This window comes from Grampus griseus (assembly GCF_964374135.1).
Source record: "Grampus griseus genome assembly, chromosome: 12".
NCBI classification, from domain to species: domain Eukaryota; kingdom Metazoa; phylum Chordata; class Mammalia; order Artiodactyla; family Delphinidae; genus Grampus; species Grampus griseus.
Window position 1 is genome coordinate 9208247 of NC_139006.1, and position 14918 is coordinate 9223164.

The window sequence follows — 14918 nt, forward strand, 5'->3', positions numbered from 1 at the left end:
TGGGGCTGGAGGATCCACTTCCAAGATGGTGCATTCAGATGGCTGTTGCCAGGGGGTCTCTGTTTTTTCCTGGCTGTTGGCAGGAGGCCTCAGTTCCTCACCACATGGGTCGCACCTTTGAGTGTCCTCATGAGGTGCTGGAAGAAAAAGAAGCAGAGCCAGAGATAGAGTGTGACAGCAGTGGGGAGGAGTCTGTTCTAGGTTTGGTGGTCAGGGACCTCCAGGGAGTGAATGAAGTGAGGGATGGAAACATCTGGTGGAAGGACATTCTGGGCAGAGGAAATAGCCAGTGCAAAGGCTCTGAAGTGGGAACATGAAGGCATATTTGAGGAACGGTGAGGAGCCCAGTGAGATCCAGTTATCCCTCGATAACAATCAGATACAGAGCATTCACTGAGTGCCCACTAAGGACTAAATGTCCTACACAATTTCACTTTCCTTTACCCACTACTATGATGCCCATTTTACAGACTGGGGACACTGAGGCTCAGAAAATGGAAGTCTCTTGCTAGAAGTAACACAGTAGTGCTGGGATAAAAACCCAGGCCTGGAAAGCTCCAGCATCAGCTGTCTTAGTCCATTTGGGAGGGACATAAACATTCAGTCCATTGCATTCTGCCCCCGGTTTCCCCAAATGCACGTCCTTCCCACATGCAAAATGCATTCATTCCATCCCAAGAGCTCCCAAAGGCTTAACTCCTTCTAACATCAACCCAAAATTCTATAGCCCAAAGTCTCACCAAAATCAGTTATAAGTGAGACTTAAGGTATGATTCATTCTGAGGCAAATTCCTTCCCAGCTGTGAAGTCAAACATGTTATGTGTTTTCGAAAGACAGTGGCGGGACAGGCATAGGACAGGCACTCGCATTCCAAAAGGGAGAAATAGGAAAGAAGAAAGGGCCTCAGCAAGTCCAAAACCTTAAGGCTCCAGAATAATCCTCTTTGGCCTGCCTCCTGGACACACGGGCTGGTGTTCTTGCCCCCGGAACTTTGCAGGACAGGAGTTGGGCCCCAAGATTCTATGCTCCCATGGCTTTGCTGGGCTCTCCTGGGCTGGAACCTCGCACAGGTAGCTCCACCCAGCTGGCGGCCCTCTGGCTGGCTGGTGCCTCCACAGCCCCTCCGACGTCTGGGTGGAGGCAGCCACGCCCGCCGCAGCTTGGCTAGTTGCAGCGTGTGCTGCACTGCTCGGGGCCTGCGGGAGCGGTGCCCAGTCCCCCCACCTTGTGCGGAGAGCGGAGCCCTGCAGCGAAGGCCCCTCCTCCGAAATCCTCCTCCCACCCAGGCCCTTGCGCTCTGGGCCTGTGATGAGAGGGCAGCCCTGATGAGCTCCGAAAGGCCTGTGGGGTCGTTCTTCCATTGTCTTGGACAGGCCTCTGCAGCATCCCTCTTTTCTTTCTGGGCCCTCACCAGAATCACCCTTAATGGTGGGTTCATGGCAGTGTAGGCTTTTTCTAGCACGCACCTCCAAACTCTTTCAGTGTCTGCCGATCACCCTGTTCCAAAGCTGCTGGCACGTTTTTAGGTATTTCTTACAGCAGAACCCCCGCTTCTTGGTACCGATGTTCTGTCCTGGTCTGTTTGGGCTGCTGTAACAAAATACCATAAATTGGGTGGCTTATAAACTACAGACATTTATTTCTCACAGTTCTGGAGTCTGGGAAGCCCAAGATCAAGGTTTTGACAGATTCAGTGACTGGTGAGAGCCAGGTTTCTGATTCAAAAGTGGTGTCCTCTAGCTGTAACCTCATGTGGCAGACGCAGAGAGGGTTCTCTAGAGGGTCTCTTTACAAGGGCACTGATCCCATTCCTGACATCTCTGCTCTCATGATCAAACCACCTCTAAAGGCTCCACCTCCTAATACTATCACCTTGGCGGTTAGGATTTCAACATGAATTTGGGGGGATATAAACCTTCAGGCAATTATACCAGCCATTACACAACTAGGGAGCAGACCAGCCACTCAGGCCTCCTCCCCACCTGCAGCCCAGACCTTGTTCTCAGTAGGGAGGGAACAGTCTGCAGAAGCACATCTTACAGATGCAGACACCAAGGCCTCCACTCACTGGCTGGGCAACAGTCTTGACTCTCAAGCTTCAGTGTCCTCATTTGTGGCCACCACTCTTCACAACCCTTGAGGGATGTATGACTCACATCCAATTATAGATTATAATCAACACTCTTTATTGAGCACATGCTCTGCGGAAGTGCCACCGAAACTCCCAAGCTCTTAATGCATCAAATTCTCCCCCACAACCCAATGAGGTAATTGTAATTGTTCCCATTTTACAGATGAGGAAACTGAGGCTTAGAGAGTCTAAGTGATCACACAGCTAAGAAGATGCTGAACACTCAATTCTAAACCTGTCTGAGTGACCCCTAGAGCCTTCATTCTTAATTATGGGCCCCCTCAGACGATGGCTTCCTGCCCTTGAAGTGGGGAGAGACTCTTATCAGGCTAATGATTTAATATTTCAGTGCCTCAGTCTCTTCATCATAAAATAGGGATAATAATAATAATAGTACCTATCCCAGGGCTGATGTGAGATTTAAATGAGTTAACATACTTAAAACATTCAGAGCCACTAACCACGTGTGGCTATTTAAATTTTAATTCATTAACGTTAAATAAAGTTATGAATTCAGTTCCTCAGTGACACTAGCCACATTTCAGGTGCTCGGTAGCCTCGTGGTGACCATATTGCACAGCACAGATAGAATATTTCCATCATCACGGAAAGCTCCATCTGTCAGCACTGGTATAGAATATATGGCATTAAGCAAGCCTCAAAAACTTAATCACATTATAATTCATCCTAGATCATTAGCTATTGTAATTATATCTATTAGGTTTTTTTGTTTTTTTTTTTTTGCAGTACGCGGGCCTCTCACTGTTGTGCCCTCTCCCGTTGCGGAGCACAGGCTCCGGACGCGCAGGCTGAGCGGCCATGGCTCACGGGCCCAGCCGCTCCGCGGCATGTGGGATCTTTCCGGACCGGGGCACGAACCTGTGTCCCCTGCATCGGCAGGCGGACTCTCAACAACTGCGCCACCAGGGAAGCCCTATTAGTATCTATTAATCCTATTCTAGCCTATTGGGTTTTTTGTTTGTTTTTTCGTTTTTGGCTGTGTTGGGTCTTTGTTGCTGTGCGCAGGCTTTCTCTAGTTGCGGTGAGCGGGGTCTACTCTTCATTGTGGCATGCAGGCTTCTCACTGCGGTGGCTTCTTTTGTTGTGGAGCACGGGCTCTAGGCGCATGGGCTTCAGTAGTTGTGGCACTTGGGCTCAGTGGTTGTGACTTGCGGGCTCTGGAGTGCAAGCTCAGTAGTTGTGGCGCACGGGCTTAGTTGTTCCGCGGCATGTGGGATCTTCCTGGGCCAGGGCTCGAACCCATGTTCCCTGCATTGGCAGGGGGATTCTTAACCACTGCGCCACCTGGGAAGTCCCTGTTATTTTTATATTTATTATTAATATGTAATATACTATTAAGTGCTATTATTGTTAGACCTAGAACTGTTAATATGATATTACATTGATTATTAATCTTATTACTATTCTATTGTTATTTCATATTTATTATTATTAATCCTATCACCATTATTATTATAAGCTACTATTAATACTATTAACCTTAGACCTAACTGTTATTATTATATTATTACTACTAATATCCTATTGTTATTTTGTATTTGCTATTAATCCTGTAATAGTTAACAGTGTTATTATTAATTAGACCTAATAACTATTGTTACATTATTATATTTATTGTTATTGATCCTTTTATTTATTTATTTATTTTTACATTTTAATTTCATTTTTTTGGCTGCTTTGGGTCTTCGTTGCTGGGAGCAGGCTTTCTCTAGTTGTGGCCAGCGGGCGCTACTCTTTGTTGCGGTGCGTGGGCTTCTCATTGCGGTGGCTTCTCTTGTTGCAGAGCACAGGCTGTAGGCGCGTGGGCTTCAGTAATTGTGGCACACGGGCCCTAGAGCATTCAGGCTTCAGTAGTTGTGGCACACAGGCTCAGTAGTTGTGGCTCACAAACTCACTAGTTGTGGCTCACAGGCTCTAGAACACAGGCTCAGTAGTTGTGGCGCGCGGGCTTAGTTGCTCCACAGCATTTGGGATCTTCCCAGACCAGAGATCAAACTGGTGTCCCCTGCATTGGCAGGCGGATTCTTAACCACTACGCCATCAGGGATGTCCCTATTGATCCTTTTATTATTAACCCTGTACTGGCTAACTTTGTCTTGTTATTGATATCAGCTGTTACTATCACTACTAATAGTCCGAATAAGCATTTACTAATAGTTGTTGACTACTGTTTTGTTACTGTTATTAGTCCTGAGAGTCTCTGACCCCTGGAACTTGGCAGGCAGTAGGTGCGCTCCAACTCAGCGTTTTTCACGGTCGGAAGGAAGGGCGGTCTGCTCCCCCAGGACCGCTTTGCTTGTTTCCGGGGAATTCGAATAAACCTCTTTCTCCCTTTGGGTCCCAATGACCTGTGAAGTGGGAGGAGCCAAGGTCGGGCAGCCTACCCGCGGAGAAGATGAAATCGCTGCCCAGAGCCGTGATGCTCTTAAATCTAGGGCAAGGTGGTGGAGGGGTATTCGCTGCAAACGCTTTGCCTTTCTAAGGAGAAACAAAAACAGAGTGAGAAGTCTCGATCGCGGTGAGCATTGAAACAAGAAAGTGGACTCTGGAGGGGACGCGTGGTGAGAAGAAATTAAACGAGAAAGGAAACCACTTTGGGCCTCAGAGAAATCTGGCGCGAGAGAAGGCTTGCACTGTGATTAAAAAGGGGAAGAGCCACAAGTCTCCATTTAAGTCAGCAGAGCTGCTGTGAGAGGGAAAGTGCTTGTGGCTGGCAGATTTCAGCAACCATTTGACAACTGCTGTGTGCCTGGCTGCTCTGTTGGCGCCACCTGGCAGCTGTGTGACTGCAGTCAAGTAATTGCTCTCTCTGGGCCTCAGTCTCCGCAAGTATAAGAAAGAGATAGTAATATGGGGTGATCAGGTTAGGCTTCCCCGATAAATTACTCCCTTTGCCCCCCATCCTCAGCTGCTGTGTGAACATCACTGGGGCACCTCAGTGTCTTGCCAACTCAGACACTGCAGCTCGAATGCAAAGCTCAACAGGTCCTTCTGTGCAAAACCCTCCATGGCTCCCTATTGCTCCCAAAATAATTCCCAAACTTGCCACCAGGACCTTCAAGTCTCCATGTGATGGGCCCGCCTTCATCTCTTCCCATCTATCAGTCTAGGCATCACCACTGCTTTCTTGACTTTCCTTGAATGCACCAAGCTTATTCCCATCTCAGGATCTTTGCACTTGCTGTTCCTTATCACTCCTGGATCCTTCTTATCGTGGGGTGGAGGGGAGAGGTGGTCTCATCCCAAATATTAGCTCCTCAGGAGGTCCTCCAAGCCTCCAGTCTAAGATAGCCTGGGAAGCACTCTCCATCCTGTAACTGTTTTGTCATCTTCGTAGTACATTATCCCATTTACCTATTTATTTATGCTCTGTGTCCCCTCACAGAATGTCAGCTGAGGACAAGGGATGCCCATGAGGGCAGGGATATTTGTCTGTCTTGTTCAGTGCTGTGTCCCCAACACCTAGAACCATGCCTGACACACATATCTGTGGAAAGCACATGTTTGTGGCCGGTTCCTTCAAGGTTATTGAACTCTAAGGATCCTACAGTCGACAGGCCCCTTTCCGCCATCTGGGTGAAATCTGGAAATCCCCACCTTCTGGGGGAACCCCTTCCTGTAGCTCCAGCGGCAGGACTCAGGCCTGATTGTTTAACAAACACTCATGTAGCAGTGTTTTCCCTTGGGCAGAGCTCCTTGCTAAGTGCTTTAATGCATTAACTCACTTAATCCTCACAATGACCCTGTGAAATGCGTACTCTTATTTCCATTTCATAGATGAGGAAACTGAGGTACGGAGAAGTCAAGTCATTTGCCCAAGGTTAGTAAGAGGGGGAGGCAGGGGAATGGACGAGTGTGCTGTCTGGAAAGGGGTGATGTGGCCCCTGCAAGCTGGGGGTGTGAGCGACTTGTTTCCTGTTGTGGGAGGGAGAGAAGAGCAGACATTCCTCTCTCCCCTCCCTCCCATGTGTTGGGGGAAGGGCTGGCTGGGTGTATGCTCCCCCTCAGGCTAGTGGGGACCCCCCTGTGAACCTCACCCCACATAAGGCCCATAGATAAAATGAAAGTAGCCCCGGGGAGAGCAGAGAGGGAGGCCCAGAGGCTACGGGAGCAAGCGATCTGGGAGGGCTTCCTGGAGAAAGATGCATTCCTGGAGTTGGGGGACGGATGGGCCCATAGAGGCCAGTCTATAGGGGCATGGGCTGCGACAAGAGCAGAGCTGAGGGTGGCGCTATGGGGGTCTGCTCAGTACAGTCGCGGATAGTCGGGGCCGGGCCGGGTTGGGATCTTTCCCCGGGTGATGATGAAAGCTGCGGTCGCTATTGCACTGACCGGCCCGGCGCGCGCAGATAAGGCCCTGCAGGAGGGAGTCGGCAGGGTCGCGCCCCCTCGAGGCCAGGCGCCTCGGCCCGGCCCCGCCCTCAGACCCCGCCTTTCCTTCATCTGGCCCCGCCCCCGCAGCGTGGAGGCACCCGGTGGCCCCTGGCACTAGGTGGGTGGGGCCAAGGTTGCCCCGCCCCTCCTGCCGTTCATTCCCTTCTTTAGGTTTAGCGCTACGAAATCGGGAGGGTGATCTGTGGGCGTGGCTTTACAAGGCCCCGCCTCTCCCCGGGCTGGCTTTTGAGACCCCAGGACCTGGTCAGTCGCAGAGGAGCAGGGCTGATGGGCGGGGCGATGTCTGGCCCCGCCCCCGGTCCTGTTTTCTCCCCGCCCCCTGCCAAGTCTGGTTCACGGGCGGACTGGGGCGGGGCCTGATGTGGCCCCGCCCACCCTGGCCCCGCCCCTGCCTGGCCGCCCTCCCCCGCCGGGCTTCGCTCGCACAGCCGGTTCCTCTTTACATAACGGCGCGGGGCGGCATGGGCTCGGGCCACCGTCTCCGCCCGGCCGCCCGCCCGGACTGTCGCGGCCCGCGGTGGAGACGGCGGCCTCAGCAAAGTTTCCCCGGTGGCGGCCCGGAGGCGCATCCTCCCGCAACTGTCAAGCGCTGGCGGCGGAAATGATGAGGCGCTGGCCATTTTCCGAGCCCGGGTTTCCTGCCTGAGCCCAGCTCGAGCGAGCCGCGAGCCAGGAGCCGGCGCGCGGGAGAGAACGCGCCCGGGGCGGGGGCCCTCCCGCCCCCTAGGGATTTCGGGGGGCCGGGGGCGCGCGACGCCATGGGCCGGCCGGGCCCGGACCCCCTCTCTTTCAGGTAAGCCCGCCTTTCCCAGCGCTCCCCTCCTCCGGGGCTGGGAGGGCTTTAATGGGGGAAGAGGAGGCCCCGTGTCCAGTTCTGCCCAGTGTCTGCGCACTCCCACAACAGCCTAAAATATTGTCCTGAAGCTAACTCAGATGGAGGTGTTCAGGGGTGACCGTTCCCCAGCGCCTGTGACACCCTGCCAGCCGCCACCCCCAGCCACACACGTGTTGGGGATGTAATGGGGCAGTTGAGGCAGTGGGGGAGGCGCTGAGAGAGGGTATGGCTAATACTCCCAGTCCGCCTCTTAACGTAGCCCAGCCAGTCAACTTGCGCCTGGTGAGGAGGGGGGCGGGGGGGGCCGGCTTGGTACCTTGAAAGTGAAAGTAGTGAAACTGAGCCCATGAGAATGGAAGAGTCCTCTTGGAGTGGGGCGCAGGCCCCTCCCCACTCTCCCAGGCCAGGCCGTGTGGCTAAGAGGGGAGCCCTCCCCCCATTCCAGAAGCCCCTCTCCCCATTCCCTGCATCAGGGAGGTGGGGTGGCCCAGGCACCCCCATGCTACAGAATCTGGGGCTTCAAAAGGGTTAGGGCTCTCACAGCTCAGGTGTCTTTGGGCTGGTACCCTCCCACCCTGGACCTGGGGCTCCAGGGGAATCCTCCCACCAAAAAAATTGGGACACAGGTCATTGGCTTAATAGGTCAGCAGGGCTGGGAAGGTATTTCAGAGGCCCTTAATGCCTGGTGCAGAAATCCCCTCCCTTCCCTCATTCTGTTCCTGGGGGCTTTCGGGGCAATGGGGACTGCATTTGAGGAACTGCGGCGGGGGGGGGGGCCTGCCTGCCATTCCACTTTTTTTCCTGAGTTTCCTCATTCTCCTGTTTCTCTTCCCCATTCCCGGGCCACAATGATGTAGATGAGGAGGTCACTGCTTGCAGCTGGGGGCCTCCAGGGAGGGGAATGGCCAGGCTGGACTGAGTGGGAGGAAGTGAAATTGGGCTACAGGCAGGGGGCTTCGGAACAGAGGGCCTGGCAAGGCCAAGTCTGAAGGGCCAAGGTCCAGCTTTGGGGTCAGGAGGGGCAGAGATCTGACCCGCACCCCCTGGCCTGGGAGATGAGCCTCCTCTGACACCCACCAACTGCCAGGCTCAGCTGGGGCAGCCGGCCCATCCCCATTTACAGTCCAACCCTGGGGCCCCTGTCAGGGCTGTGGGTGTATGGATCTCCGGGGTTGTGGGTGCGAGTTGTACCTGGGTTTCCCATCGCTGACCTGGCTGCCAGAGCGGAAACAGCCCTGGAGGCTCTGCGGGGGCCAGAGACCCAGCTCTAAAGCGGGGGAGAGCCGGCTGAGGCCGCCTTGTCAGGCTGGGGTCAGCAGATGAGAGGCCAGGGCCTGTTTTGGGAAGTTGGAAGGGTTTTTAATGCACGTTTTCTGAGCCTTTTCCCACAACCCCCCTCTGGGAGGGAAAAATCCTTCCGAGCCAAAGGGTGAACATTCCTAGAACTTGTGTGAGTCCCCATGGGCCACAGAGGCAGCCAGCTGGGAAGGGGCTGGACTAAAGTATCAGCTTCTGGCGTCTGAGGACCTTCAGGGGCTCAGCAGCGGCAGAGGAGTGTCCTGGAAGCTTAGGTTCCATTCCCTCACTGCCTTTTTTCCTGCTGAGGGCATGGGCCAGTGATACTTGTGAACCTCAGTTTCCCCTGTGTGAAATGGGGTAATAATAGGTTTGTGGTAGGGTATGTAATAAGCCTGGCATTGAAAGGGTTCAATTCCAGGTGGTGGTGGTGGTGGTGGTTTTCATCATTACCACAATTAGTGTTATTGTTACTGGCTGTGGAATGTTTGTTCATCAGCATCCCTTGAGCACCACCTGCACGTGCAGCTCTGGGGTTTCCTGAGTGTTTGGGAGAAGAATTCTGGAGACCCAGGCAGGATGAAGTGATGGTGCTTCCTGGCTATATGGCCTTGCTTAACCACCCCAGCCTCAGTTTCTTCATCTGTCAAATGGGTGTGATAATAGTACCTACTTCTTTAGGGCCATTGGAACCACGAATGAGTGAATTCACAGAGTGTTTAGCGTGGCTTGGTCAGGAGGAGGAATAGTAATAAGGATGAGGTTGTTATTATCTTTTTTGTTTTGGATGTTAGCTCTGCTCGTTTTCCTTCCAGATCCACTCGCCCCACCCCCCCACCCCCCCACCCCCCCATTCTTCTGAACCCTGGGCTTGATCCTTCTCCAATAAACAGAACTTTCTAATACAAATTAGATCCTGTAGAGCCACTCCAGATATGGCGGTAGCCTGGGCGAGCAGGTGCTGGGTAGCCCTGCAGCAGTTCAGCCTGTGCGGACCCTTGGATATCTGGGTCTGGCGGTGCCACCTCCTGGATGGAGTCTCCCCGAGGGCAGAGGGGGCAGGGCTGGAGACACTTGGAGGGACCGCCCAGCTGCTAGTGCCAGCGCTGCCCATGCCGAGTGGGGGAGACAGGGCACATAAAGCATTCAGTGCTGGCCTTGGCACTCAATTAATAATAGATAGTGTTGTTGTTATTATTATTAAAATGAGAGGTCTCTTCTGTTCAGTTCTCACTTCTCCCAGTAGCAGCGTGGGTTTTGGAGCCAAATCTGAGCTTTGCCAGCTTCTAGCTGTGAGGCCTTGGGCAAGTTACCTGAACTCTCTGGGGCGCACCTGCCCAGCGGGGGCCAAGAGTCCCAGCTTCTCCCGGGTATGTGAGCCTGCATGTGAGTGCATACGTGAAGTGTATGAGTCTGGCACAGAGTAGGGACTCAAACTATGTTGGGTATAATTGCTATGGCCGTGTGACCTTGGGCTTGTCCCTTAACCTCTCTGAGCTGTGGGTCTCCTCATCTATGACTGAGAGTACTAATACGGTTTTGAGAAGAGGCATGCAGAGTGCCTGGCATGCAGTCAGTGCTCAATAAGAGCTACGCTGTTAATGCCCAAGAGGGGGGCTGCCACTTAATTGCCAGGTTTCCTGGGAAAATGGGCCCTAGGGGCTCCCGGGTGTTCAGCGTCTTTGGGCGGAGCAGGAAGCTGCTTCCATCTGGCAGACAGAGAAGCCTGCCTTGGAGAGTCCAGAGGTGTAATACAAGTTACTTGTTCCCAGCCAGACCCTGTTCCCAGCTACCCGCCCTCCCTGAGGAAACTGAGGCGGGCAGGCTGCCCAGGGGAAGTGACTCAGCTGGGGTCACTCGCTGAGTCAGTCCTAATTGGACCCAGGAGCCCTGTGCCTCAGCTCCCTGGCTTCCGGGGCCTGAAGTCCCTCGGGGACTGGGCAGGTCCAAACCACAGTTGGACACCCACTTACTTGGGCCCCAAAGCCTGGACGACCAGCATTCTTCAGTTGGGGCTTCGGGGTCCCATTGGCCACCACTGGGCTGCTCAGCCCAGCATCCTTCCTCCCAGCAGGGGCAAGGGGCACTTCCCCAGGAGAGCAAGTCCTCCTGGCCTCCCCCGGCCCCGCCCCGCCCGGAAACCCGGCAGCTGCGCAGATGGCTGGAAGGTTTTTCCTCCCACGCCACCCTGTCAGGGGTCGGCTAGGGGGGCCGGGCTGCAGGCTTCCTCATGAACCAGGCCTGGAGCCCCTGGGGGCCTGCCCGGATGTGGGCCCCCATCCCGGCTGGCCAAGGGCAGCCTGCCACTGCCCCATGGGTCCCCAGGGAGGCCTGGGAGGGAGGAAGTCTGTGCCCTGCTCACCCGGGAGCTGACTCACAAGGGTGCCTGACGGGGAGGCCTTGGCCTTGAGGGGCTGGGGAACTGGAAATGCAATTAGGGGAGTGGACACAAAGGAGGGCCTTCGGCATGGGATCTGTCCTTTGAGAGCTGGCACTCTGGTGTCATCTCGCGGGAGGAGAGGCCCCGAGAGGGTGATGAGTGTGGAGAGAGGATTGCAGGAGGGCTTGAGGGCACCCGTCCTGATATCCTGAGGAAGCAACACCGTCTGGGGGCATGGGGTGTGCAGAGCTGACTGAGAGGCTTCCCCTCTCTCCCCTCAACCCAGGGCAGTTAAAGGAAGAAGTCACATGCTGGGATGGGGGTGGCTTAGAGAGTTCTGCCTGTTCTTCGGTGGCCCTGGCTTTCCCCACCTCCCAAAGGCTGTTGGCCAGGGTGTCAGGCTGAGGGTGGGGGCAGAGGAAGCCAGAGGACATTTCCTGTTCTGGCAGACTGTGCTGGTGTGATAAATGTCCCCAGGCACTAGGTGACCCCGGCGAGAGTGCATCACGGCCCCCTGGCTGCCCGATGGGCTAGAGCAGAACCCACTTCTCAGCCTCCCCAGGGCCCCAGAACCTTTGGTCTGTACTGCCTGTAGGCTTCTACACAGTCTGGCCAGCTCGAGTGGTGTGAAAGGGCAGTGGGCCTCCTGCCAGGCAGTGTGTGTTGGAATCCCCTCAACTCTCTGGGCCTCCTTGGATGGGGTTGGGGGGGGCGGGTCTGGGCTCCTGGAGAAGTTGGTGCTGTGGGTAGGAAAGGCAGAAATGCTTACAGCAGCCTGGAGTGAACTTGGAGGCCTCCCTGGAGGAGGTGTCTCCCTCTGAAGGTATAAGACTTCCTGTCCAAACATCTGTGAGCTGTGGACCTGGGGGAGAATGGAGGCTCTGGACTGGCTCATTTTAACTTCACTTATCACGATTTAAAATATTCTCCCCAAGCCTTGGCAGGTGAAATTCCCACAGGTGGGTAAAGGCCTTCTCTGCACCTGGGCCTGATAATTAAACAGGAAATATTAGCTTCCCAAGATTACATTATTACCCAGGGTGATTGGATAGAGGAGAGGCTGATGAGCCTCGATCTCTGGGGTCCTGGGTTAGAGTGAGCCCCACAACTCAGAGCCAGGATTCCCAGCCCTTCAGAGCCTGAACTCTCCCCGGCTTGGTGTAGGATGTATATGCTTGAACAGGGGACACCAGGTACTGGCTAAGGCTTCAAAGCCCTCACCAGGTTGCCCTGAGCAGGGACTCTGTGGACACAATTGTTCTAAACTTGGGGTCCTGAAAGGCAGACCCACCCCCACCCTGACATGAGCCCCAGGATGGGCACAGAGGTCGCCGCCTCCGTCTTCACGTGTTTGCCATGGGGACTTGGGAGGGGGTTGCTGGGATGCGGTCTGATTTTCCTGCTCCACGTCACATCATCCTCGTCCCTCGCCCTGATGTGGGATTTTGGGAAATCCTGGACTCCGACTCCCTTACCCAGCAGATCTCCCTGCCCCAAAAGCCCAGGATGAGAAGGTGGGAGGGACCCCCTGGATTTGCAGGCCCCTCTCTGTGGAAGGCTGTTCATCCCTGTGGCCGCCCAGGCTCCCAGATGCTCCTGTGGGGGGTTGGAGGGGATAGAAATGCCCCAAAGATCCCTCTACTCCCTATACCCCCTAGCTGAAACCTGGGGGCTCCTGGGAACCCCCAGGTGATTAGTAGTTGCTTCCTACCAAGAGCTTTTAGACCCTGTTCCCAGGGTTGGCGTGATCTGATCAATTGCTCTTCCTCTGTGTCTGTCGCATAGTAAACACTCAATAAATGCTTCCACCTGGGCCAAGGCCCAAGGAGGGGACCACCTTCCTGTGGCCTGGCTGCCTGCCCCGGCCAGGAAACCTCCCAGCCATGGCCCCCTCCCCGGCACAGGCCACAGCTGAGTGCTCTGGCTGGTGACTTCCTGCCTGGAGCTCCTGCCCGGAGCTGCCTGAGCAGTGCTTCACCCCTGAGAAGGCCTTGTGTTCGGGCTCCCGTGACCCTCCCTGCCTGGCCCAGCCCATGAAGCCAGGCTCTGCCTGTGGCTTCTTGCAGCAGGCAGGTCTGACATTCTCTGTAGCAGGCGCTCCTCTCTTCTAACAATAATAGTAATAAAATAGCAACAGCCACCTGTTTCTTGAGCCCTGTGCCAAGCACCCCTCAGACATCAGTTCTTAGAATGCTCCTAGTGAATGCCAAGTACATTAGCCCACTTTACAGATGGGGACACTGAGGCTCAGAGAGGGAAGCCCTCTCTTCTGCATCACACAGCGAGGAAGTGGCAGAATTAGGATGTGAACCCAGATTTGGTTGGTAGCTCCACCGTAGAGAGGTCATCTGTTGTGGTGGGTTTCTCGGAGCCCCTCAGCCTTTTCTGTCAGTCCACAAAGGTCAGGAGTGTGATTCCAAGAGTACGACTGTCAAATAGCAGCCTGCCTCAACCCTAGGAGTTCATTAATTCATGCAACTAATATTTCTGGAGCACCAGCTCTGACCAGGCCCTGCGGAGTGTGCAGGAGTGTGATGGCCCTCGGCCTGCTGGGGGCAGACCCCCGGGCTGAGGGAGATGGACAGTAGGCAGTATTGCTCATGTATAGCTGGCGCTTCCAGCAGAGCGAGCGGGTTCTAATTGCAGCTCTGCCCCTCGAGGGCCCCGTGACCCTGGGCAAGCCATTCCTCCCGCACCGTGGCTTTCTCATCCATAGAGTGGGCATAATGCTAGGATTGCCCACTCTGGTGGGGAATAAATAAGTGAATAAATGCAAAGTGTTTAGCACAGAGCAGGGCACGTAGAAAGCGTGAAATAGTGTCATTTATTGATGTTTTAAAATTTTCACCCTGTGGCTATTTTCCAACTACCTGGTGGGTTTATGACCTGGACGGAGGAGCTGAGGCCTCCTGACTCCAGCAGGAGCTGAATGAGACCTCTATATCCCCTCCTCTGGATAGACATTCACTGGGCAGTGCGTCTTCCTTGTGTGCATTTGGGCATTGATCAAGTGTTTTGGGGGGCCTTGTGTGTGGGGTTCCCATTAATCGCTAGCTGTGGGACTTCTGTGCTTCAGTTTCTCCACCTGTAAAATGGGAGCAATTATTGGCCCTACCTCCTAGTACTGTTGTGAAGCTTGGGAGAGTTAATGTTTTGCAAAAGCAGTTAGAAAAACGCCTGAGGTATAGCATGTGCTGAGTGCACACCACTCTTCTTATGGAGAATTGGAATAGGGGGCCTGGTGAGGAGGGCTGCCAGCCACTGCCTGGGCAGTGAGGGAGCTTGGAGCAGGCACAGCTGTTCTGAGAAGGCTCTTACCAGGGTTTGGTCCTGCAGCTGGGCTTCAGGACTCTGATGTACATGGGTGGACAGGGTCAGGTGTTCCAGGCAAACGGATAGGCCTGGGTGCCCAGGAGGTGGGTTGGCCCAGCAAGAGGTGGTCACTGGTGGGTGCTGGCCGCCACACATCTGCCAGAGGAGCCAGAGGTTGCAAATCCAGCCGACCTCTTGCATTCCTACATTCATTCATCCAGCAGGCATTTATTGGGCTCCTGCTGCATGCTAGGAACTGGGGATGGAGCTGGGAGTGGCTCCTGGCACGTGGAGCTCAGCGTCTGGTGGGGAGATACTCACTAATTAAACAATCATTGCTATTGAATGAGAGCACGTGACCAGTGTGCTGAAAGACAAGTTCAGGACTCAGTGGCCAGTGAGCTCAGGGGAGGCTTCTCTTGAGTGAGATTGGAAGCAGACTGGGAGCAGGCAGGGCAAAGGGACACCTGAGGCAGTTTTCCAGAGGCAGCTGGTGCGAGGGCACGTCACACGGGGTCTCGTGGATGGGACAGGAGCTTGGGTCTGG